Consider the following 25649-nt stretch of genomic DNA (forward strand, 5'->3'; position numbering starts at 1 on the left):
TGGTATGTGCAGTTCAAATGAGTTTCAAGTAGCATGACTGGAGAGGGGAATGGTTACTCTGCCTGAGACTTTAGAGAGCTGCTGATTGTCAGAGAATAGGCAGTACAGATGGTATGATTTTGGCATTTTCATATCCGCTTGTCGCTTGGAGTGTTTCCAGGGCAAGTGAGGTCTCCAGTTGACCTGATGGGATGGGAGCAGGCCATAGTGGAGAGAATAGGTGGGTGTTTCATTCAGGTCAATCAATGTCTATGGCCCTGCCCTGCAAGTGTTTGCTTATCTAAACCTTTCCCATTGCTGTGACTCTTTTTTCCTTTTGAAAAACAGAGGCCTTTCTCTGCTACTGCAAGTCTAAAGCACAAATGCATCAGCATCTCTTCTGTGTCTCTGACCTAGTTTCCTTTGTATGTACCTGCTATGCTTAAATAAGTGGCACTGAGGTGTGAAAGACAAAGAACAGGCTGTTGGTATGTGAGGTGTGGCCCAATCCTGCATTGTCATTTGGGCTTGTCAGGAGAGCTGACTTGCAGTTCTTCCACCCCAAAGTCGCTGTCTCTAAAAGATTTACCATTAAAGAAATCCTTATGAGCACAAATGTGTTCTAAAATAAAATCAAGTTTCCCAGACACTGCAGGTTGAAAACGCAAGGTGTCTGCCAACCTATATATAACTGTTTAGGTGTTTGAGAAAGAGAGAGTGTGTTCTGGAATTTATTTATTTTTTTGCTGAAAGGTGCAGTATAGATTTGGCACTCCCTATGACATTGTTTCCTCCTGAGGAGCAATTTTGGAACATGAGCTTTCTTGAATAGTACAGGGTCTAAGAACTGGGACTCAATTGGCTGCATCTGACAGTCTTCATGTTATATCTGCAGGCTTCTATTTCTTGTATGAAGAAAATTCGCGCAAGTTCATGCACATAATATTCCATTACATTTATCTCATTACCTGAACTGAAGAAATCCCAGGCACCTAAAAATTTAAAGCTAAGATCTAGTAATTTGGAATATAACCACACTCTGGGTTGTTCTTAGACATATATTGTCACATATAATGTTTAGGATTTTAATGTCAATTCAGGTTTGTGGTTTCTACTGCGTTGGTGAATTCTGTAGCCATGGAGTGACCCCTCGGCATTTGTGTGGAGAGACTACTTCCACTGGAAGGTAATGCTGATTGCTGGTTCAAGACCAGGGAGTAGGTTCAACTTTATAGATTGGTGATGGAGTGGCTGCTGAGACCATATAACACCGGTCCTGAAAGACCTACATTGGCTCCCAGTACATTTCCGAGCACAATTCAAAGTGTTGGTGCTGACCTTGAAAGCCCTAAACGGCCTCTGCCCATTATACCTGAAGGAGCATCCCCATCCCCATCATTCAGCCCGGACCCTGAAGTCCAGCTCTGAGGGCCTTCTGGTGGTTTGCTCACTGCGAGAAATGAAGTTCCAGGGAACCAGGCAGAGGGCCTTCTTGGTAGTGGCGCTCTCTCTGTATAATGCCTCCCATCGGATGTCAAGGAAATAAACAACTATCTGACTTTTAAAAGACATCTGAAGGCAACCCTGTTTAGGGAAGTTTTTAATGTTGGATGTTTTATCGTGTTTTTTATATTCTGTTGGGAGCCACCCAGAGTGGCTGGGGAAACCCAGCCAGATGGGTGGGGTATAAATAATAAAATTATTATTATTATTATTATTATTATTATTATTGGTTCTCGGCCTTAAATAAGCTTCTGCAGAGGTCTAGGCACCGCAGCATTGCTCATTCCCACTGAGCATTTCCATTTGGAGAACTGCTGAGCTTTCCATCCACAGTGTCTGGGTGGTGGCAGGAGGGCTGTAAACCCTGTGTTTTCAAAACTACTGAGTCAGGCTGTTGTTGTTGTTTAGTCGTTCAGTCGTGTCCGACTCTTCGTGACCCCATGGACCAGAGCACGCCAGGCACTCCTGTCTACCACTGCCACCCGCAGTTTGGTCAGATTCATGTTTGTAGCTTCGAGAACGCTGTCTAACCATCTCGTCCTCTGTCGTCCCCTTCTCCTTGTGCCCTCCATCTTTCCCTACATCAGGGTCTTTTCCAGTGAGTCTTCTCTTCTCATGAGGTGGCCAAAGTATTGGAGCCTCAGCTTCACGATCTGTCCTTCCAGTGAGCACTCAGGGCTGATTTCCTTCAGAATGGATGCATTTGATCTTCTTGCAGTCCATGGGACTCTCAAGAGTCTCCTCCAGCACCATAATTCAAAAGCGTCAATTCTTCGGCCTTATTTATGGTCCAGCTCTCACTTCCATACATCACTACTGGGATCCATGAAGGGGGAGTCAGGCTGTAGTGTAGAGCAAATCAAGCTTGCTTTTCTGTTATGTTGCTCAAGTTCCCCCTCTGAAATAATGAGATTTAAGGAAAAGTACATGTTGAATTCTTTGTTCTTCTGCAGTCTGGAGACTGTCAGGTTGTTCCAAACAGAACTATTAAAGAAATAAATTGATATATAATTTGGCATTTATCTCCTGTGCAGGGTATATTTTTCACATCCTGCAAATTGTATTTTATCTCTCTTTCCCTGTGTTTTATGTTATTGCTTGCTTTTCTTAAGAAAATTCAAACCAAATTAACAGCAGAATAATAAGTTAATATAAAACATGTGTGCACCAAAATGTTGTTGGTTCCTGTTTTGTCCATTTTAGTTTTTATCATAGACTTGCTTGGATTTGTGTCTCTGTGATTCAGAAATAGATGCCAGTAGCTGAGAGATGAAGGGCTATCTTTTTATGGAAATGTGTACTCCTGTGTATGCAAATATTACAGAGCCTTCAAACTTTCAAACCTGTGGGTGACCTGTTCTTCTAATCCCACATTAGTTTACTGAGGAACCTCTTTCTCTACCTGAAAATACTGGGGACAAGTGAATATTCAAGGGTACAAGCAGAGTTCAAGTGGGCCAGCCCTGTTGCACCTTGGCATTGCCCTACATGGGCCATGAATTAGAATGGATAAAAGACAGGGAGAAATAAAATTTAAACCAGATTTTAAAATTAAAATATGATTTTTTAAAAGTTTCAGATGCAATTATCTCACTTAAAATTAAGCTGATTTAAAAATAAATATGAACTTAATGATTTTTAAAAATTTCCTAAAGCTGAATTTCTGATCTCATTGTGCTACTTTTCTTTGTAAAGCGAAAACAGTATGGAAAAATACTTCATATCACAATAGTTAATCTATTTGTATAGTGACCAAATACAGGGAGTAACATGCAAGCATAGGCACAAGAATCCAGGTGATGCCCTCTTGTATCTCACCAGGAACATCCATTATATGCATGATCTTGTAGTATTTTATACCCAAGCAGCCGAGCCCTGCAGTGCACTCAGTTCTAAAATTATTAATACTGATGACCAAACTACCTGAACAAGTCACTTTCCATTTCAGTAACTACAATTTCTTGCTTTTGGAAACTTGATTGCAACCCAATTTTACTCATATGTATGCAGAAACAAGTTCTTCTTTGTTAACTGAGACATATTTCCAAATAACAGTATGTAGGATTGAGGCCTTAACCTTCAAGTAAATTATTTGCTTAGTGTTCTTACATGTGTACATGGCTTGTCTATAAACAGATATTGGGCTGCATCTCTGGATTATTTGTGGAGCCTGCCTGGTGTTTTTACATGAGTAGAATGTGTCCTTTTATTTAAAATGCATCTCTGGGTTATTTGTGGAGCAGAGGAATTCATTCATTCCCCCCCCCCAAAAAAAAAATATAGTCCGGCCCACCACATGGTCTGAGGGACGGTGGACCGGCCCACTGCTGAAAAATCTTGCTGACCCATACTCTACACAAATTCAGAGTGGAATCTAGAAGTTCTGCTTATGTTGATTTTGATATTATTAATGTGATGAGGTAGTCATGACTTACGTCCTACTTAAATGAACAGGATTTAGGAAGCAGGTATAATGAGTTGGATCCAGACTATCTCCTACCCTTTGAGATCAGGACAACAGAAGAAAATATTTGCAACTAGTAAATGAGTTTGAATTTGAATATCAGGTGGATGTAAACAACTGATTCATCTGGATGGGAATCCCTTTAAAGCTGGATCATTGCAGCTAAGGCTCTCTCTTTCCCAGTTGAGCATAGCTTCAGTAGAAAAAAAACATGCTCTCATTTTAATTTGGGCATTCTCTCTTTATTGTTCTGCTTGCTGGTGGAAATGGGGATGCTGTGTCTTTAAACGCCTTTCCTTTCCTCAGCCTTGAGGAGGCAGTTACACTCAAGTCTTTGAATGAGGGAGAGAGGGGGTGTGGAAGTAGCCATTGGCAGAGCTCTCTATGCCATCTCTTCAAGCAGCTGGGGTCTCGTTCCTTCTGAGCAGCTTGTCAGAGCAATTAGCTTGCTGTAGCAGTCGAGAGGAGCATTCACATTGCATTTGAAGCCGGGGGTGGGGTGGGGGCCGAAAAGAAACAGAGGATTCCAAGAACCAAGGTCTCCTGGCAAAATTCCTCTGGGAACCGTTCATGGCAATGAGGTCCTTGTTGAGAAGGGGAAATAGATGACCTACTCAGTGTGCAGCTTCCACTGGGGTGAGTTTATTTTTAGACTGAAGCCTCGGATGATTTTGGTATGGTGGGGAGAGAGAAAGCAAGATAAATGTCTTGTTGATTGCAGTGGAACTAACTATCCTTGTAATTTAATTGTGTAGCAGTCTGACTGTTTTGGTACGTCAGTGAGAGGGGCACCTGCCTTTATAAGGTTTTTCAGAATGGTTTTTTTTTCTGAATGGTACAGGAGTCTGATTTCATCTCTTCTCCCCATGCTTCCTCCTCCTCCTCCAGGCTTGCAGGGTCTCCGTGGCTCCTGTGTCATCAGTTTTTTGTGATATGCTATGCATCCACCTAGAGGGAAGAAGGGAATCCCCTATAAACATACGCAGCTCTTTTGTGTCATTAAGGAGGTCTCCCTGCTGGACTTGTGCTGGGATTCCGTTGTTTTTTTTAACTCACGCTTTGTTTTCATGATGGGAAGCCAAGCACCCATCACTATCCTCATTCACAAATTCCTCCACATTTCCCCCCTTTAAGGATTTGTTTAGATCCGAGGAAAGGATGTTGGCTGTTATATTTGAGCAACCACTTGACCATGTATGTTCCATTCAACACAATTGAAGTAAACTGACGCCTATTGGTTTTCTTTCTTGTTTGCTTTGATGGTCAAGCTGGGTTTTGTGTTGGACTGGGCTCTCCAGGAGGAATTCCCCTGAACCTGATCTAGTGCTCCGTCTATCCTCTTCTCTTTCATCTTTCATATTCCTGGATAAATCTTCATACTATCTTTGGCTGAAATAAGTGTTTGTGTATATATATATATATATATAAATGTGTATGTGCATGTGCATGTGTATGTGTGTACGTATGTATGTATGTATGTATGTATGATAAACACTGCAGATGCATCCCTAGCTTTCAGAATCCAAACTGGGCTATTTTGAGGGGCTCAGATTGATGAAGCAGACAAAAATATGAGAGCTGCCTCTGTTACGTGGCTTTGCCATAGGTATTTTGTTGCTTGTGCAATGGTAATTGCTTCAGCAAGTGGGTGTTCTCTTCTGTTTTTGTCCTTCTGCTTATGAAACCAATGTTCAGCAAGAGGGGGGGTGGGCGGGCGATGGAACTGCTGTTGCCTCCCCTTTGTGCCTCTCCTTTTCAAGCCCCACTCCTGGTAGCTCAGCTAAGAGGGGGTTTCTTTTTGCTTGTCAGCTTCCAAATGCAAGACTTTAATGTCTGCTTTATTGCTGTATGTGGTATACGTGACATCAAAGTAAGCTGCAATAACGGCTGTCATTTGCAGTATGTTCACTTGTAGGCTTCTTTTTTTTTAATGGTCAGATAGGAAAGAAAGTAGAGGATGTGGGTATGAGCAGAACCTCCTTCAACCAGTTTTCCTAATCATTAGCATATACTCCATATAACATTAGAACCTTTATTTACTGTTCAGTGAAGGTAAAGTTAGGTTCCCTTAAAATCATTTTTGGTTTTCCATTTATTGTCATTTTACTGCCCATTTGTTCAGTGGACAGCAGAAGTTAATGAAAAGTTGGACTTAATCTGTTCGTGAAATTTAAGGTAATTTGCCTTTGAAAGAGATGCAGTGCAACCTGATTTCCTTCGTTCATATTTTATTTTGTGTAGCACAGACACTTCATCAGACTTTGAATAGGAAAGAGTTAAGATCTATTTTTATGGTTGAGCATGTCCACCCCCTGCCCCCCTGCCATTCCAGAAACAAGCAGCTGGCCCTGTATTTGCAAGTGGCTGAGAGCCCCCAGAAACTAACACTCTCCCCCTCCAATCACTGTTTTCTGAAGGAATACTGGCATTGGGCATATAGAACTGTGGCAAGGAGCAGCAGTGCCCCACAATAAAGGGTTAAAAGGAATTCCAACACAGTGTCACACATCTTGACATTACAGAGGAGGTGGATAATTTTCATGCTAGATATTCAGGAAATCCCCATGGTGGACAGCCCCCTTAACTGTTGCCAGGAGACCATTTTGACGTCACTGATGACAGTTCCTGTCTGCATGTGGGTGCAGTGAACATCCTTCAACAGAGAAACAGTAGCTGATGTGAAACTGGTAAATATGTGCTTCGAAAAAGATAATCTGGCCCCAAGACCAGCTCATTTCTTCTTAATGACTTTGACTGCGGCTGTGAAGCTTGCAGAATTCATGCTCATAGCAAAATCTCCAACCTTGCTGCACGATTTTTAATGTGGATGCCTGCCTGTTCCTAATGGCTAGACAGAAAAGGATTCTCTCCAGGCTTTTGCGTCATCAAAAGGGAAAGCCCTTGCTTTCTTTTGGTGCATCCCTTAAATGGGAGGAGTATGAAAAGGGGGGAGGGAAAAACAGTGAGCCCTTGTATAACCGTTCATCAAACCTTGAGAATAAATGGAGAATGCATAGAAAAAAGGTATCCTGATTGTTCCCCTCTTTTTTTAACCTCCAGATGGGTTTGCAGGGAGAAGGGGAGAGAAACAAGATGCAGTAAAGCAGGCTGCAGAATAAGTCGCTAAATTCTTCCATGTCATTCTGTATTCCTGACTTATTTCAGAACATGAATAGTAGCAAGACCCTTTAAAAAATAATGCAGAATATGTGGCCATGCACTCCTCTTTTTCCTGTGGATTTGCAATTCTGTCCTTGGAAAAGATATTAGAGCTGTGCCAGCTGATATGTCTTAATTACAATTAGATCTTAAGATTTGCCTTGTCAGACATCACATCTGAATGACTACAGTTTTGTCAGTTTCCTATTGGGAGATAAGAATTGCCATGCTGGATCAACCAAAGATATGTCTATCCTGGCACTTCCTCCACCTTTTTAAAAATAATGGCCAGCTAGATGACTCAAATAAATGCACAAGTGGAGCATGATCAACATGATTTTATTATGTATTTTGTATATTCATTTTGTATTTTTCTGTTGTGAACAGGCCGGAGATCTTTGAATGGTGGTATACATACACAGTCAGTACATACATACATACATACATACATACATGTAGTAGTGGGACTCAGTGACATTCGTAAAGATAAAGCGCTTTATATGTGTTATTTCACTGTGACACCAGATGGCACTGTGGAGTCCCGTCTTTTGTCTACAGGATTTCCCTGTATGAAGTTTACAACACATTTAACTGAATCGCTTCTTTGTTGTGTCTAGATCCAGCCTTAGTATCCTGTTTATTTTCATATTGATTTTTCTAGCAGTGGTGCCTGATAACTGGTGGAAGGTGTTCATAGCTACTTCTTAAAACTACACCTAAAATGATTCCTGCGTGTAGCCCCTCACAACATATTGACCTAAAGAAATCCATAAGTTATATAATGTTTTCAGTGTAGCCATATGGGCAGTGACTTGGCTGGCATCCTGACTGTATGTGTCTAGAACGAAAGCAGCTAACCCTTCAAATGTGACATTGACAAATTGCCGTCTAATGACCACCGAGGATGTGACATACTATCTGAAGCAGCCTTCCTGATGATAAACTTTTGAGGACGCTCCCCCCCGCCAATCTACTGTGGCATCATCCCCAAATGTCTGTGAATGCCACATCTCATCCTGGTAGTTAAAATAAACATGGGCATCCACGTTTGTATTTCACAAGCAATTCCCTCTGACAGTGGAAGTTTCCTTGTTTTCCTCCAAAGGACTACGGACAATGTAATTTCCGTTACAGGTATTTTCACTAGAATAACAGGAGTTGCAGTCCAGTAAGATTGCTTGAGACAGGTGCTTGGGCCTAGTGCTGAGTTGGATAAGGTTGTGCAGCAGTGGCTCATGAGTGCTTCTGTCAGTGGGTCTTCCAAATATTGTGTAATGTCTAAAAACAGTTTTCTCGGGCTAAGTCTTACACTGAATTCCATGGCAACATTCAGCCCTTGCATTTTTTCTGTTTTAGCCTTTCTTTATTAAACCTTGATGAGATAGCTGCTAATACCATATTGATGTGGCACTCATTCTCCTCTTCCTCCTTGCTTTTCTCAATAAGTGTGAAGCCCCTCTGCCAAAAAAGCTGTGTGCAATAAAGTAGTATAAAACTTGACTGTTGCCATCCTCTTCTAAGGAACGAAATGGATATACTGTATGAGCAGCAGTTTGATGTAGTGGTTAGTGTGAGGGAATAGGGCCTGGGAGACCTGGATTCTGATCCCTGCTCTGTCATGAAGCTCACAGGGTGATGTGGGTCCGATCACTTTCTCTCAGCCTAACTTCCCTCACAGGTGTTTCTGAGGATAAAATGGGGGCAGAGAGCGCCATGCATATGCCACATTGAGCTTATTGCAGGAAAGGCAGGATGTCAATGTAAGAATGAATAGAATAGTGCAGACTGGCCTGATCTCCATATGCAACTGAAAGAGATAGGAGAGCGGACTGCACCACTTGGTACTACAGGTACGAAATCACATTTTTGAAAGATATGTCTTTCTGTAAAACAGAACTAAAACCCATTTTAATTAAGGAGCAAGCTAGATTAGAATCTTTATCTCTGATGTGTTGGCTCTAAACCTGTATTTTTAAAAAACACTGGGAGCATTCCCCCCCCCCCCCATCTCCTAATGCTACACACATAGACCAGGCTGTTAATTATTGTTGTTATTATTCATTTCTATACCACTTTATATTTTTAAGGGAAAAAATCTTAATGTGGTTTACAGCACATTAAACTTCAAATAAAACAATCCAGAATAAAACATTACTGAAGAAAGTCAAATTTAAAGTATACATTCAAAGCAACATAATTAACAGGAAAATAAATATTATCTTAAAGATTTCAAAGCAAAACATTACTGAAAGAAATCAAATATAAAATGTACATTTAAAACAGCACAATTAACAAGAGAATAAAATATTATCATAAGCATAGTGTTAGGTTGTTTTTTTTTGGGGGGGGGAGGGGGTTGTTAGAACACTAATGCACTCCTATGGTTGCTCATATGCCATGGGTGCTGCCGCTCATTGGCACCCTTCAGAGAAACAGTGTGCATGAGCAGTTGTAACCAGAGCTATGCATGCAAATGTAAGAACTTGATCTTTTAGTGTCCAGCACCTCACCTAATGATAATCATTACACCTCACCTAATGACAATCATTTACTGCACTTTTTTGGGTGCCTGCTAAAAGCGTTCTTGTTTAAATGAACCTACTCATTTAAAATTTAAAAAGTTGATATGAGTTTTGTTTTGTTTTTAGTCTATTGTTATTTTAACTTTTTGAAAGTCTTAAATTATTTTTGTTAATTTTTCTTATTGATAATTTTTTTGTTTTAACTTTTTGTAAGCTGTTTTGAGGTCCATGTTTGTTTGTTTTTTAAAAAAATCAAGCAGGGTATCAATTTTATGAAACAAAATAATTAAAATAAATGTGTAATCCTATGTGGTAGCGATAAATCACATATCAAAATGAGTTACAACTGCAGTTTTTTAATACACATGCACGCGCGTGCGCGCGCGCACACACACACACTATTCAAAAGTTAAAAGCTGTGAAAGGTGTGTGTGTATCAGAGATGCTACTCAGCTGGGCATCTTTTGGTTTAGGACCAGCCCAGAGATGACTGAAACTGCTGCTTCAGGCAGTCTAATTTTGATGCTGTGAAGAAGAGCGGAGGGGGAAATGGAGCTCATCCATGCCGTGCAAACAAAGGATTAGAACACCTTCAGCATCCAGAGCTTTGGGGTTCAGAAAAAAAGTTCCTAAGATCATGAGGGACACAATTGGGATTTATACGTGTGTGTGTGTGTGTGTGTGAGAGAGAGAGAGAGAGAGAGTGTTCCCCTCCTGCCTTATATTATTAAAATTGAGGATCATCCAGTTAAATGGATGGGCAGCAAGTTCAAGCATACTATGAAACTCACTGCCACGGGGCCACTAGGTGGCGCGTTGGAAGATGGCTGACAATAACATCTCTCTGACCCATACGAGGTATTAAGGGGCTGCTATGGGAAGTAGGCAGCCTTCCCGGCCCCCCCAAGGGGATGGGGGGGACTGCCTTGCCAGCGGTGTTCATAATGCACCCCCTGATCCGAGAGATGGGGGTGCCGAACACTTGGCACAAGCCCTCGGTGGAGTCAGATCTTCCCGAAGCCGATTCCAATCAGCGCGTGCTGGTTGCTTCAGCTTGGAATTATAATTGGAAATAATAGGATTGGAAGGAAGGCTGAAGCACATATATCAAGTGAAGCTCGACGATAAGACTGCTGATTAATGGATCTCTGTGACCGGGAGTGACGGATGGATAAGTAAATCTTTTGATGAACTACCACTATGAGAATGTATGGCTGGAACGAAGGGGGGGGGGTGGAGGAAAAAACTCTTTCTTTTTTCCTTGCATGATGTGATAATAATAACCCTCCACCCCAGAAAGAAATAAGATCGTCGCGTTTTAAAAATCATAAACAGAACTTTAAGAACTGTGTGGGAGGAAATATAATACAATAAGAGAAGATTGAATGGTGAGAAGGAGGAAAATTTCTATGACGCAGTTAAAAAAAAGATGGCGTCTCGCCAAGACAGGCTGGTCGGAGAAGAAGATCAGGGGGAGGAGAATCAGGATTGCGCGAAAGAGAAGGAATGTTAGAATGCAAGTTTGACCTGACAGAGCCCCCTAATTTACTTGATTTATTGGGCCAGCCTGAGGAAAAATAATGGACAGACCGAAGATTAACTTTGTTTATGGAAGTATTTAACAGAGGTTGTTCCTGAATAATATGAGTTTGGAAGAGCATAAAACCCACACAGAGACGCCAAATTTTCAATCTGTTTGTGAAAATTATCAGAGATCGCAAAGAAAGGAATAAATGATAACAACATGAAGAGAAAGAAGGTAATAAAGGTCTATCCGAATCGAACTGGATGGAACTGTCGAACAAAAGCAGCAAATAAGTGATGTCTGGAGTCATCTGGAATTTTGGACTCGTGCGGAGCTTGATATATGGGTACCCCCCCAAAAATTTAAAATTTGGCTGTATAATCTGGAACTAATGTGATTTGAACAATGTGATGTGATTGGCCTGTTAATAAAAATTATTTAAAAAAAAAAAAAAAAAAGAAACTCACTGCCACAAGATCCGGTGGGGGCCACTGGCTTAGGTGGCTTCAAGAGGAGACCAGACAAATTCAAGGTGATGGCCATCTGGAGCTTCCATGTTCAGAGGCAGCTCTGAAGGCCACTTGCTGGGGACCTGTTGCCATGACAACCAGAGGTGAAGATGTCATGGCAACAATAGAAACATGAGGTAACACCTTGAGATGCTAGGCTAGGCCAACTTCTGCAGCTATACCACTGGAGTGGGTGGGCTGGCAGCTTGACTCAGTGGATTTAACAGCATAAAGCTGGACTTGAATTCCCCCCTGCAGGAGTTCACCCATAGCCCTCTCTACTGGCCATTGGAAACTTCTTCCAATATACAGCTCTTGCTTTGTCGTATTAAACTGCATCCATGCTACATGTATATAATTGTGTGGTGAATGAACATCTTCGTATGTCTCTCACTATGTTTATGTAGGTGCTTAAATCCCTGGACATTATTGCAGATTCACCACTATCGGTTGTCAGCATGAGATTGTTGGCTGGTTGTTAACCAATAGTTGCCTGCGTGTACATAGGCTGGATCACATCAAAGAAGTGCTTCAGAAAAATGCATTGTAACCTTTATACAGTCATACCTCGGGTTAAATATGCTTCAGGTTGATCACTTTCGGGTTGCGCTCCGCGGCCGCTCGTGCATGCGCAGACGGTCAGAGTGACGTCACACACATGCACGGAAGCGGCGAATCGCAACCCGCACACGCTGGTTGCGTTTGCTTCAGGATGTGAACAGGGATCCAGAACGGATCCCGTTCATATCCAGAGGTACCACTGTAATGAGAAATCATGTTGGCAAAAGTAGAACTCCACAGCGCCATCTGGTGTCACAGTGTTATATTGCATATAAAACACATATAAAACACTTTTTCTTTACCAATCTAGCTGCGTCTCTAGTCAGCAACTTTCCTTTCTGTCCTTTTTCTCTACTTACGCTCTGCCTTTCTGATACCATTGGTGATGCTGTGTCACAAGAGAGAGATTTAGGCAAGCAGTTCCAATGATGTGGGGATATTATGAGCAACAAGGTGACATCTGTCTTGATTTTTTGAGCATGCAAACTCTGCTCACTTGGCACGATTGTTCACACTGAGTTATGTCATGAAAATCCAGCCAGCCAAGTGAAATCCTTGGTGGCAATAATTTTAATCCCTTTGGTGGATTTGTTTTGTCACTGGCTGCTGTACTAATTAGAGGTGCTGATTGCACCTGTATGTCAGAAGACCTCTGGGCTGCTTTCTCTCTCTCAAGCTATCCAGGCTATTAGCATTCTAACAGCTGCTCTGAGAACAGAGTGTGAAGTGACCGTCTAGCCACTGTAATGTCTGAGAAAACCTCTTCTTCCTCAGTTATGTACTCGGCACAAAGATGGATACAAGATATTCCAGCATTATCTAGATAAAAGGAAGCCATGCTCCACTTAACGAGAATGGAGCAGAGGTAATATTCTTGTAGGGATGAGAATGAATGGATTCTTGTTCCTTTACTCAGTCTTTGTTTTGGATTCAATTTCATGTGCCCTGAGGGGATCCTGCAGTTTTTCTAGTGCAGAATGAACCCCTAGCATTTTATAGAATTCATTTGTTAGGAAGAACATGGAGTAGGGAGCAGGAAAAGAATAGAAAGGGCTCATCTCAGAAAATAAGTTTATTTAAAAGTGTGAGACAGACTTCCCTAAAAAGGGTGTGTGTGTGGGGGGGGGGGAATCAGCTACCCTGCATGTCTCTTAAGTTTATTTTGAAATACCCCCACTTGCATGGGTCTACAAATATTAGCTAGCCTTGATTGTGATAAAATTAGCATCCAAACTGCCAAAAGACAGGAACTGATGAAATGGAATTCAGGTTACAAATACTTGAAATACAATTCAAGTAATGATTTCTCAGTGTCTGAATAATTTTCTCAAGCCTTGAAAGCCCCAGTACTTGTTTGCCTCTGGCTGATTGGAGTCACTGCCCGCTGGAGTGTTGGTTTCTTGAGGAAGCTGAGCCCAGTGGTTCTCAAAGCTCAGTAAGATGCTTGAACCACTGAAAGCAATACATATTAGCACAGTGAAGATTGCCCCATAAGGAAGCTTTCCATTGTAGGCTCTGAGGTTTTAAAACACTTTAAAATCACAGAATATGTTTTGTGTAATTCTGAGGAGAGTGATGCTTGGTCATCATTTGAAAGCTGCAGGTCTCCCACCTTCTAAGTGGATTTTTGAAATGTACCGTATTTTTCGCTCTATAAGACACACCAGACCACAAGACGTACCTAGTTTTTGGAGGAGGAAAACAAGAAAAAAATATTCTGAATCTCAGAAGCCAGAACAGCAAGAGGGATCGCTGCGCAGTGAAAGCAGCAATCCCTCTTGCTGTTCTGGCTTCTGGGATGGATAGCTGCGCAGCCTGCATTCTCTCCATAAGACGCACACACATTTCCCCTTACTTTTTAAGAGGGAAAAAGTGAGTCCTATAGAGCAAAAAATACGGTAGATTGGCTCTCAATGTGATGAAAAGTTCCTGAAATGCGTCAAGCCACATTCCCAACCCCCATATTCATACATATTATATACTTATATACTGTGGACTTTCCTTTCAGCCATTGATAGGATTTATTATGTTTAAGAGCTGTCCCATAATGTAACGTTCCCTGGGAGTTGCGTGAGCTCTCCGTTTATAGAACGTGAATTGTATGCAATTTAATTGCTGTTTGGAACTCAATGTTTGTTGCTGCATTGTGATCTTGGAATGTTTGTACACTGTATATTTTTGTTATTAAATATTATCCATATTTGTTTATACTGTATATTTTGGTTTATATTGACTTGTTTGTCTTTGTAATTTATTTTATGGTGGTAATAGCCAGTAAATATTTTTTTTGTTGCCCCAACAAGCTTGAGTTTCGGCACGTGCAAGAGAACTCCAGAAAAGGAAATCACCAATAGCAGCTATTACACATAGGGTTTGTTTGTTTGTTTGTAGGTGTGTTTTTCTTTTTTCTTTTTATTATTAAAACAACAACAACACTACTGGCACCTGAGGACTGAAGACAGAGCTGTGAGCAGTGTGCTGTAATGGCTCATGCCTGCCAGTTTAAACACCTGTGGCATTCCTCAGCACCCGCGACAGAGCACTTGTGGTTGGGGTGAGAGGAAAGATGAGCAGGTTGTTCCAATCAGTGGCATTTAGTTACTTAATGTAGGTCCCTGGAAAATTGCATTGTGGGCCCAAAACACTTGACTTCTAATGCAATGAAATGTCCTTCACCATTAGGACAAAATGGGTCAAGCACGCATTATTTTCTTTTGGGTCAGCTATGTTTGTTCTGAGAATTGGTTTCCTCTCTTCTTTGCTCCCACCATGATCTGTACAGGCTTCCCTACATTGGGTTAGTAGATAGCATGATATTGCTTTGCATTGGGATGCTAAAAATCTGTTGTTTTCTGACAAGTGAAGCACCCTGCTTGTTTTGGAATTGTGTTGTAGACATATGCAGCAGGTTTTTAAAAAAGAAGCCTTCAAATAAATAATAATAATAATAATAATAATAATAATAATAATAATAATACTGCTACAGTAGTACCTCGGTTTAAGAACAGTTCGGTATACGAACTCCGCAAAACCAGAAGTAGTGTTCCGGTTAGCAAAATTTTCCACCACGGTGGAAAGGCACCGGTGGTGGGAGGCCTCATTAGGGAAAGCGCTAAGAACGGCTTTGGTTTAAGAACGGACTTCCGGAACGGATTAAGTTTATAAACCAAGGTACCACTGTAATAAACTTGTCTTGTTGCTCGTAGCGATGGAGCCTGTTGCCATGGAGGCATGATTCAGATTGGTTGACCCAGAGGCCAGTGTGCAAATAGAGAACAAGAACATCGTCATTTAACCTTGCAGAATGGTCTAATTTAGTGAGATGTGACGTTAATGCCAAAACCTTGTGCAGAGTTGTAGAACTGAGGTACTAGCATTTGCTCCTACTACTGTGAATTTTTGTTTTGGAAAGAACTGAGACAAAAGCTGTGTTTTCTGCCGCCTCTGGTTTGTCTGAACAGACACTGTTGAGGTCTGAGTAGAGGCCCAGTACACATGCTGTGATAAGCCAAACCATGGCTTACTGAGTATGCATGCTAACTCTTAAGTTTGTGTCAGCCCCCCCCCCCCCTTTCCAAAGCTGGGAAGTGCGCTGGCTTAGCATTACGTGCAAACCAGTACCTGTGTCTGCTTTGCTCTGAACAAACTGCCAAGATGAAGCCACAATCCTCAGTTCGGATATTGTGGAAAACCAAACTTGTTTCATTTATTATTTGTGCTTACATCCTGCTTGTTTCCAAATGCCCCAAGGTGTGTTACCTAAACACCACAGTTAAAAATATACCATATTTTTTGCTCTATAAGATTCACTTTTTCCCTCCTAAAAAGTAAGGGGAAATGTGTGTGCGTCTTATGGAGCAAATTCAGGCTGCTCAGCTATCCCAGAAGCCAGAACAGCAAGAGGGATTGCTGCTTTCACTGCATCGTGATCCCTCTTGCTGTTCTGGCTTCTGAGAGTCAGAATATTTTGTTCTTGTTTTCCTCCTCCAAAAACTAGGTGCGTCTTGTGGTCTGGTGCGTCTTATAGAGCGAAAAATACGGTATGCACTATACATTAGAATAATAAAAACCATTAACACACACACACACCCTGCCAACATCAGAATATCAAAACACAGAACTGCAGTGTAAAGAAATGTGTCCTGACCAGTTGTTGGAAGTGTACAGTAATAGGGGAGGTCACTTGAAAAAATGCCCTTTCATGCGCTGTAGTGGTAGCACTACAAGCAGGCCCTCCCTTGCTGATCATAACTCCCAGGCAAAGTTGATATAGGAGGAGGTACTCCTTCAGATGTTTTGGGCCCAAGTTATATAGGGCTTTATGTATCATTATTAACGCCTCAAATTCAGTTTGGCAGTGAATTGGCAACCAGTACAAATCTTTCAACCAGAGTAATTATGTGTCTGGTCAGAGATGATCATCAGCAGCAGCCTTGCTGTTGCACTCTGCACTAGTAGCAGCTTCAAACTGTTTTCAAGGGCAGCCCCCACATAGACCTGATTGCAATAGTCCGAAGTGAAATTACCAGAGCATGAATTATTGTGACCACAATATCCTATCCAGGAAGAGTCATAGTTGAAGAACCAGCCATAACTGGAAATGGGCACTCTTAACCACCTGGATCTCAGGAGACCTAGATGGATCAAGGAGTACCCACAAGCTATGCATCTGTTCCTTCCAGGGGAGTGCAAACCCATCCAGAACTGGCAGTCCCCATGTTTCCTGAACTTGAGAACTTGCAACACATAGTACCTCTGTCTTATCTGGATTCAGTTTTAATTTATTGGTCCCCATACAGCTCATTGCCACTTCTAGGCAACAGACAAGCACCTGAACTGCCACTCCTGAGTCAGATGAATTGGAGGGACAGAAGTGGGTGTCATCACCACTAATAACACTTCCACTCCAAATCAGTGTTAGAAACGCAGCTACACATGCTAAGCGCAAAATGGTTCCTTAAACCCAGGTTGCAGTTGCAAAAATGTCTACATGCCATTTTTGGGCAAGATGGCTCTAAAGTCTTACTTTTCAAATGAAGGACTGACTGTGATTGATTCTCAGTTAAACACCTGGCTAGTTCAGATGCCAACCTTGAGCTAGCTTAAGAGCTTTGAGAATTTAAAGAAGAAAGGTCACTTGATCCAGGGACAGTCCACATATATATTGGCCTATTCCTGCCTCTTTTTCTTGATGGTGACACAGAACACCCATGGTGTAAGAATGTTCTTCACAACTGTGAGCAGGACAGTGGGGTAAGTGAAGACTGGTCAACAGTATCAAAAGCTGCTGAGAAGTCGAGGAGAACCAAGAAGGCTGCACTCTCATTGCCATTTTCCTGGCAAATGTCATGAACCAGGGTGACCAAGGGCAAGCTGAAATGCTTTTGCAGATGGAACAACTGGAAGAATGTGATGTTAAATCCCACTCTTTGTCTACCATGGACATCTACCTTGCTTAAGAACGGCTCTGGAAGCTGAAAATAAGCTGATGCACTTAATATTCCAAGGACAGCTACATGTGTAGGAATCTGGTTTCTAGAAATGGATAGGAGGATTCCTTTTGAATTCTCAGATAAAAAAGTAATAATAGTAAGATTGAACTTGATATAAGTACTTTTGACCCCAAAGGGAGCCTTTTTATGACCACATGACAGAAAAGTTAAAGGAAAACTTCCTCGGCATCTTTGTTTATTTGAAGTTTTCATACGGCAACCTTTGAGAGAATTAGCTACCTTCAGGAAGGAGGTCCTTGATGTTGACTGGATTACATTTGTTAGTGTGCTCAGCCTGGTTTTTGAAATCTGATTCAGATAGGGAGCAGGCTGCTCAAGAAGAAAGCTTTATTTCCTTTCTTTAATCAGTTTCTGTGGGGACGGGTAAAATGATGGAACAATGCCAGCTTGCCTTCACTTCAGTCAATGCTTGATTTGTTGCCGGGGCAAGGAAAGTAGGGTCCCCCATAAATAAACCCATAAATCTCTTTTTTTATATTAATTTTTATTGATTTTCAATACAATTATACATATAACACCATATCAAAATTTATCACAAATTTTCTCTATTTGGACTTCCTTCAGCTTCTCTGCCAATCATCCGTATTTAATCTTTAATTACGCATTTCCTAAATTTAGTATTGCCTTTATATATACCCTCGACATAAATAAACCCATAAATCTCAACCTCTGACTCTTCCCAATTTTAGCCAAATCATTTAGCCCATGCCGAATAGCCTTCGAAAATGAAACTGATCTGTAGAAAAAACAACTTGAAAAAGAGACAGTGCGTGTATTTTTGTAAACTTAAGAAATCTTTAACAAAAATTATTATAAAAAAGCAGCAGCTAGGAGGGCATCACAGTAAGTAAGGGGACCTGTAATTCGAGCATTGGCTTCAGTGGGTCAAGCGGAAGAAACCCATTATTGTTTCGTGCTTCAAGATGCTGTGTCTGGCTTCTTCCACCTGGCTTAGCTCTTCAGACTTAATAGAAGACTCGGCATCTCTCCTCTGCTGCTCTCTCTCTCTCTCTCTGTGTTTCTGTGTGTGTTCTCCTTCCCTGACCCAGATTTTTAACGCGTAGCTTTCCTGATGATGTAGCTATATAATTTGTTTTATCTGCCTGGCGGAAAGTGATTGGCATAGCCTGCCTGTCCTCGTCGCCCACCTCCTTTTCTTCCTTCCTGAGCCCTGTGAACTTCTACTTCTCTGCAAGTCCTGCTTGCCACAGTGGATCATGTCAGCCGCCTCCTTGCTTACTCCCACGCTTGTCCTGAGGGAGCGCGGCTGATTCATTCACACAGAAAGGAAAACCTTCTGAGAAGGAGCCTTTTCTGTTCTCTTTAATGAGAAACTTCAGCGGAACACAGAATGCTGCTGCTTTTAGTTTGAATGCTGGGGGGAAGTAATCCAGAGGGAGTTCATTGTATGTTTGATAGCTGTAAACATTCTGACCAGCCTCTTGTGAATGGGGAACGTATTTACTTAGCTCCTTCAGCTCTCTCCCACCAGGGGCGGGCAGGAAGTAACTATCTCTGCGTCACTAAAAGCAAGCAAAGGTACCACCCCTAGTACAGTCACTTCAGTTTCAAAGCATTGAGTGGGGTCTGTGTGTGTGTGCTTATTGCATTTACAGGCCATGGAAGGTGACAAATGTTGGCCATTTCCCCTCCCTTGTGCAAAATAATCAACATATGAAAAAGCTCTTTACTCTCAGAACTGCACCGTTTGTGAATTTGTGGTTGTGTATTTACCTAGAAAGTAGGAAGACTGTGTTTGTGTGTGTTTAAACACTTGTTTGCTTAGAAGAATCCCTCGTCATTGTTTGTGGCACCCCAAAAAATAAAGAATCCCTGCAACAGCTGGCTAATTTAGCAAAAATTAAAAGCCAATAGGAAGCTGTTATCCTCTGTTATTCTCTTTCACAAAGGGAGGGGAATTTTGTGGGGTGAAGTAGTTGCCTCGGGTGGCTGAAGGCCCCAAGATTGCTCCCTCATGGGCGCCTCACCCACCATGCTGTCTGTACCACTGGCACTGAAGTGGCACTGGCATCGGTGCTGATTTCTGGTGAGATCTCATGGAGTATGAGAGATCTTGCAAGATTTGGGTGAGATTTGCTGGAAATTGGTGCTGAATTGGTGCTTTTCCACTGGCAGGGCAGGCAGCCTGACCACGAGGTGGCACTTCCCATTTTGTCTCAAGTGGCAAAAACAGGACACGCTGCCCCTGATGTCTGGCAGCAGTGAGGCCACTTTAGCTAGTGGTGGTAGAGATGCAATCAGCAAGTCAACCTGTGCATTATGTTCTGAAAGAAGCAAAGTTCACCAGTGCCGAAGCAATGATTCTTCAACATCAACTTTGTTGGACTGGTCATGTTGTTCAGATGCCTGATTATCGTCTTCCAAAGCAACTACTCTATTTCCAACTTAAGAATGGAAATTGAAATACTGGTGAACATCAAAAGAGTTTTAAAGATGCTCTCAAGACAAATCGTTAAAAAGGTAGTATAAGCACTGATAACTGGGAAACACTGGCCTGCCTGTGAGTGCTCCAGTTGGAGAACAGTCTTTACCAAAGGTGTCATGGACGAACTCAGGATGAAAGGGAGAAATGAACTAAGAGGAAGGCACATTTTGGAAATCCTCACCATGATCAACTCCCACCCGGAAACCTATGTCCCTACTGTGGAAGTACGTGGGGATCCAGAATTGGCCTCCACAGTCACTTACGGAATCACTGTTAAGACCATGTTCATGGAAGACAATCTTATTTGGCTGTGAGTGATCACCAAAGATTATGTTCTTACCTTTTATGGCAGGCATAGCTAATCTAGCTACCCCCCATTCCTGGCATTCTTATCCTTTAGATGTTGGACTACATCTCCTGTCATCACTGGCCATTGGTCATGCTTGCTGTAGTGGATAACTTTTGGAAGTCAATGTGCCTGCCTTATGGTTAAACCAAAAGGTAAACTGCTGCATTGCTTTCTTAATAATCACATTCAAAGCAAATTCTTAGAACAGAGGTTCCCAAACTTTTTTGGCCTGCCACCCCCTTTTCATAAAATATACTCAGTCCCCCCTTGGAAATTACCTTCTTTAAGCGAACTAACAGAAGATGCAGGAACAAGGTGCATTCTTTTATTTATCAATTTCTACCTACTGTATATCACCGCATACTGTTTGACACCATGTAATAGTCACATCCCCCTTTTTTTTGACCCCAACATTGGTCCCAGAGCATTCCCTGCATAATAGTAACAGGGGTAATTCTGAAGTGAGCTGCAGGTCGGCACAGGGGGCTCCAGAGGCAGGGAGGGCCAGAGTCCAGGACCTCATTGGCTTAGTCCCAAGTGGAGGTAGCTGGGGAGGCTGGGTGAGGTAAAGCCAGGCTTGGGCTGCTGCTGCTGCCACCACCTTTTGGGGTCACACAGACACAAGAGGCAAGAAGGCAGCTTGGCTTACCCACCTGCATGGAAAAGCCATGTGAGATCCCTAGAGAAAGGCCTTCTTCTGAGCCTACCCTTTTCCTATCTCTATGGCTGCCCCGTGAGAGTGGCCAAAGGAGAGGGGCCGTCATGGCTTTAGTGAGTCACCACAGAGCCGCTCTCCCATTACTGGTGGAATGGTACCCCCACCGGGGCAGGGAATATGCAGTAGCCAAACCTGGTAAGGCATTTTGTAAAAGTAACTTTGCACCTTGCCATTTTATAGATGCTTGAGGTAGGGACACTACAGGCTATCCAGGCTGTCTGTATTTGGATCAAATTAATGAAGAGCTACCATCTCTTAGCTTTCTATTTGAACTTGTTAATAGGTTGGAATTGCCACTCTCCAAAATTGTATTGTGCTATTACTGCTGGAGGCAGTGGAAGACAGGAGTGCCTGGCGTGCTCTGGTCCATGGGGTCACGAAGAGTCGGAGACGACTAAACAACTAAAGAACAACACTTACTCCTCACTAGCTACTGCATATGTGAAAGGACTATTGAAATAATTTATAACCAATCCACTTTAAGTGAAGTCACTTATGTGTCTAGGAATCTTTTGAGTAGAAAACCACAGAATAGGGAATAAAATGGCCACCTGTTCTGACATGGTGCAGGACAGAACCAAAACAACTCTCTTGCTGGATCCCAGCTAAGCAGTCCAAACTTCACTATTCCACAAGCATAGGACAAGCACGCTCCGCTGGGACTTCAACAGTGCCAGGTGATTGAAGTAAGAAAACCAAGCTGCACACTTCATGAATGGTATCCAGTACTCTTCTGACTCGGTGTAGACCTCTTGTCATTAACAGATATAACTAACTCAGATCCATTAATTTCAAAGAGAATACTCTGAGTTGGATAGCATTGGATGCAACTCAATAAATATACCTTCCATCAAAGCCCTATGTCAATACTCAGTCTAACCCCGGATTTGACAGGGTGTAGGGAGGTAGGGAGAAGAGTGGGATCTAAGCACTGGTCTGCTGTGGAATTGGCAAAGTCAGAACTCAAATGCTGGGTCAAATTTATTGTCCAGACAGATGGATAATATATTGGCATGACAATGGGAACTACTGCCAGACATATCCATAATTGCCAATTTGACACACTGTTCGTTCATGTTGAACATGTGTTTAAGAATTATTGGGTTTGCTTGCTTGAACAAAAATACTTTGTGAAATTGCCTAAATATAACTTCAAGGTGTACAGATTTGACATTCTAGAGGTGGTAGCATATATAGCAGTGGTAAATGGATGAATAGAGAGGTTAAGATTAGAAAAAATGGAAACTTGGTTTTGGATGCCAGTGAACATCATAACAACAACACATTTGTAAACCCGCCCATCTGACTTGGTTGCCCCAGCTACTCTGCGTGGCTTCCAGAATATATAAAAACATAGTAAAACATTAAACCTTAAAAAACCTCCCTATACAGAGCTGCCTTCAGGTGTTTCCTGAATGTTATATAATTACTTATCTCCTTAACATCTGAAGGGAGGGCATGCTACAGGGTGGACACCACTACCAAGAAGGCCTGGTTCCCTGTAGCTTCACTTCTCGCAGGGTGGGAACCGCCAGAAGACCCTCGGTGCTGGATCTTGGTGTCTGGGCTTTCAAAGTCAGCACCAACACTTTGAATTGTGCTTGGAAACGTACTGGGAGCAAATGTAGGTCTTTCAGGACTGATGGATGCTACATGATTTCGGCAGCTGCTCCTAGTCACAAGTCACACCTTGGATCCTCCATTTTTATACAGATACCCACATGCCATTCCATTGGAAGAATCAAAACACAAACCATTTTGGTAAAATAGCCCCAGACCTGATCCTTGACATACAGGAATCACTCCTAAAAGATACATAAGCTCAAAAGTCATAAGGGACCATCAAGAGTGGGAAAGTAAAATAAAGTCATACCTCGGGATAAATACACTTCATGATAGGTATTTTTGGGTTGCGCTCCACAGTGACCCGGAAGTAACAGAGCGCGTTACTTCCAGGTTTCTCCACTCTCACATGTGCAGACGGTCAAAATGACGGCATGCGCGGAAGTGGCAAAACATGGCACGTGCAGACGTGTCTTACATTTGTTCAGGATGCGAACGGGGCTCCGGAATGGATCCCGTTCACATCCCGAGGCACCACTGTATACAGTTTTGAACATCTTTCACGAGCTTTGGTGTGTTCCTTAAATGTTATTCTTAGCCTCATTGAGTAGTTTGTTAGAACTGTGGGATATAAGTCGCTGAAATCAATCAAATCAAAGGTACTACTTTCTTGAGGTCTGATTAAGGCAGCAACCACAATGTTAGGAACTGTGCTGGGTGCTTTTGAAATTCGACATGGAGAATGGAATTGACAGACCAATATCACACAGGTGGTTTTGCAAGATTTTACCCTCTGTTAAGTAAGCCTAAACAAGTAATGCTCACTGATTCTGTGCCCAAGACAATAACGTGGATTAGAATCCCTACTTCACACATTATTGTCCATTAGTCTTTCCTTTTAAGTGCCCTGATTGCTGCAACAAATTTAAGGGATATTAGTCACTCCTTAACATGTAGTAAATGTAGTTAAATTGTGGTGCCCAGAATTGGACACAGTACAGTGGAGCAGCTTAGTTCTTGAAAAATTTGGAACTTGGAACCCGAACGCTGCAAACTCGGAAGTAAGTGCTCTGGTTTGCGAACTTTTTTCAGAAGGCGAAAGTGCTCAGTTTTGAGTGTTATGCTTCTGATTTGAGTGCCACACTTCCATTTCGAGTGCAACGCTTCCGTTCTGAGTGCCAAACTTACGTTTTGAGGTCTACACTTCCGTTCTGAGTGCTACACTGAGATCTGTCTGTTTTTGCTATTCATTTTGTGTTTTTGTGCTTTTTGTTTTATTTTGTCACTCTGTGGAACCCAGTTCAGCTATTGATTGATTGATTGATTGTGCGACTGCGGAAATGGATAAAAGCTGCAAAGTCAAGAGAACCATTAACAGTAGAGGTAAATGGTTAAATTGCTGTTTTAGGGGTTGTTTCTTAAAGTCTGGAACGAATTTATCCATTTTGCATTACTTTCTATGAGAAAGTGTGCCTTGGTTTTGGAACGCTTTGGTTTTGGAATGGACTTCCATAACGGATTAAGTTTGAGAACCAAGATACCACGGTATTCCAAGTGTGGTCTGACTAAGGCAGAATAGAGTGGTATTATTTCTCCCTCAGATCTGGACACTACTGTTGATGCAGCCTAGAATAGCATTAGGTTTTTTTGCAGCTGCATCACACTGTTGACTCATGTTCAGCTTGTGGTCTACCAAGACCCATAGATTCTTTTCACATGTACTGCTAGTAAGCCAGGTGTCCCCTATCATATATTTGTGCACCTGGTTCCTCCTGCCTAAGTTTAGAACCTTACAGAATGGGGCTGGAGGAAGGAGCCAATTCAGTAGTCTATTGCAGAGCAGGAGACACAGCGCCTGCTCTTTCTCCTTCTCTATCAGCGTCTGTGGCTACCTCAAGCCTCTCCCCTTCACCATCACTCTTTGCTGATGATTCCTCTCTGTCCCACCAGTCTGAACCTGGATCAAAGCTCCCTTCCCTCTCAGGTGTCTCCTGGGCCACTGGCTGCCACCACTCTTCCTCGTCCAGCCAGTCACTGACATGGTCTCTGTTTGTCTTGAAGTCCTACTCTCTTAACTCATTAATGGCTAATTTAGACATGCCTCCCTATGGCAATTGTCTGGAAATCAGACTTTGGTTAGTAATTGGTAATTCTATATTGTTCCCAGGCCAGTAGCTGCAAAACAAGCAATAATGTGTGTTCGGTGCTCAGCAGCAGTACAAATTAAAAGTTTTACAATTTACAAATTACAGTTTTTATGGTCTGTTTCAGCACTTTGCAATTTTTCAATATATTGGTTGATAACGATTTTGACCTAGCAATACGCAGCAATATATTGCTCCTCTTGTGAGGGAGAGCAGGGCAGCTGATTTCAAGGCACCACTGATATTGCATGATGATTTCAGCCAATAACACTGCTGATCTGAGCTGCCTTCCCTCATGCTGAGGGAAAACCAGGCAGCCAGTTGCGAGGCACTGCCTTCCCCTCAGGCTGATGGAGCACAGGGCAGCTGATTGCCCTCACTTCAAGGCACTACCTTCACCTGGCAATGAGGTGGAGCAGCTTTTCTGTCAGCAGGAAAGCAGCAGCTGCCACAGCGGACATGCATCTTCAGTGGCTGCCCTGGAGACATCATTGGATTTCTCTACAGGAATAGATTAATCCTGCAAACCAACTCATCATTCCTTCCAAAGGTACTTTCACAATTCCATTGCCAACAGAAACTGATCCTTCTGTCATTTGGCTTTTTTCCGGTGCACCAATCAGTAGACATGACAGTCCCTAGATGCTTAGTAAACACGGAAGGTCCACCTTCATCATACACCATCCATATGTTG

The 25649-nt window shown here is 42.3% G+C and overlaps 2 protein-coding genes across 12 annotated transcripts in view; one reads left to right on the plus strand and one right to left on the minus strand.

Moving 5' to 3' along the window:
• The window catches only part of LOC310671889 (inhibin beta E chain-like), a 168432-nt gene that overhangs the window by 78964 nt on the left and 63819 nt on the right, over positions 1 to 25649 (minus strand). The gene's annotated exons all lie outside the window — the stretch shown is intronic.
• The window catches only part of R3HDM2 (R3H domain containing 2), a 130469-nt gene that overhangs the window by 37689 nt on the left and 67131 nt on the right, over positions 1 to 25649 (plus strand). For 2 of the 11 annotated variants that reach the window (XM_083428213.1, XM_083428214.1), the window contains exon 1: positions 4294 to 4582. The exons of 4 other annotated variants lie outside the window; for them this stretch is intronic. The gene's annotated coding sequence lies outside the window, so the exon portion shown is untranslated. Of the gene's footprint in view, positions 1 to 4293; positions 4583 to 25649 lie in introns of those variants that run through there. 5 more of the 11 variants (XM_083428209.1, XM_083428211.1, XM_083428205.1 and 2 more) reach the window with 4 other exon arrangements.

Source organism: Podarcis tiliguerta (genome assembly GCF_965153285.1).
Source record: "Podarcis tiliguerta genome assembly, chromosome: 2".
NCBI lineage: Eukaryota > Metazoa > Chordata > Lepidosauria > Squamata > Lacertidae > Podarcis > Podarcis tiliguerta.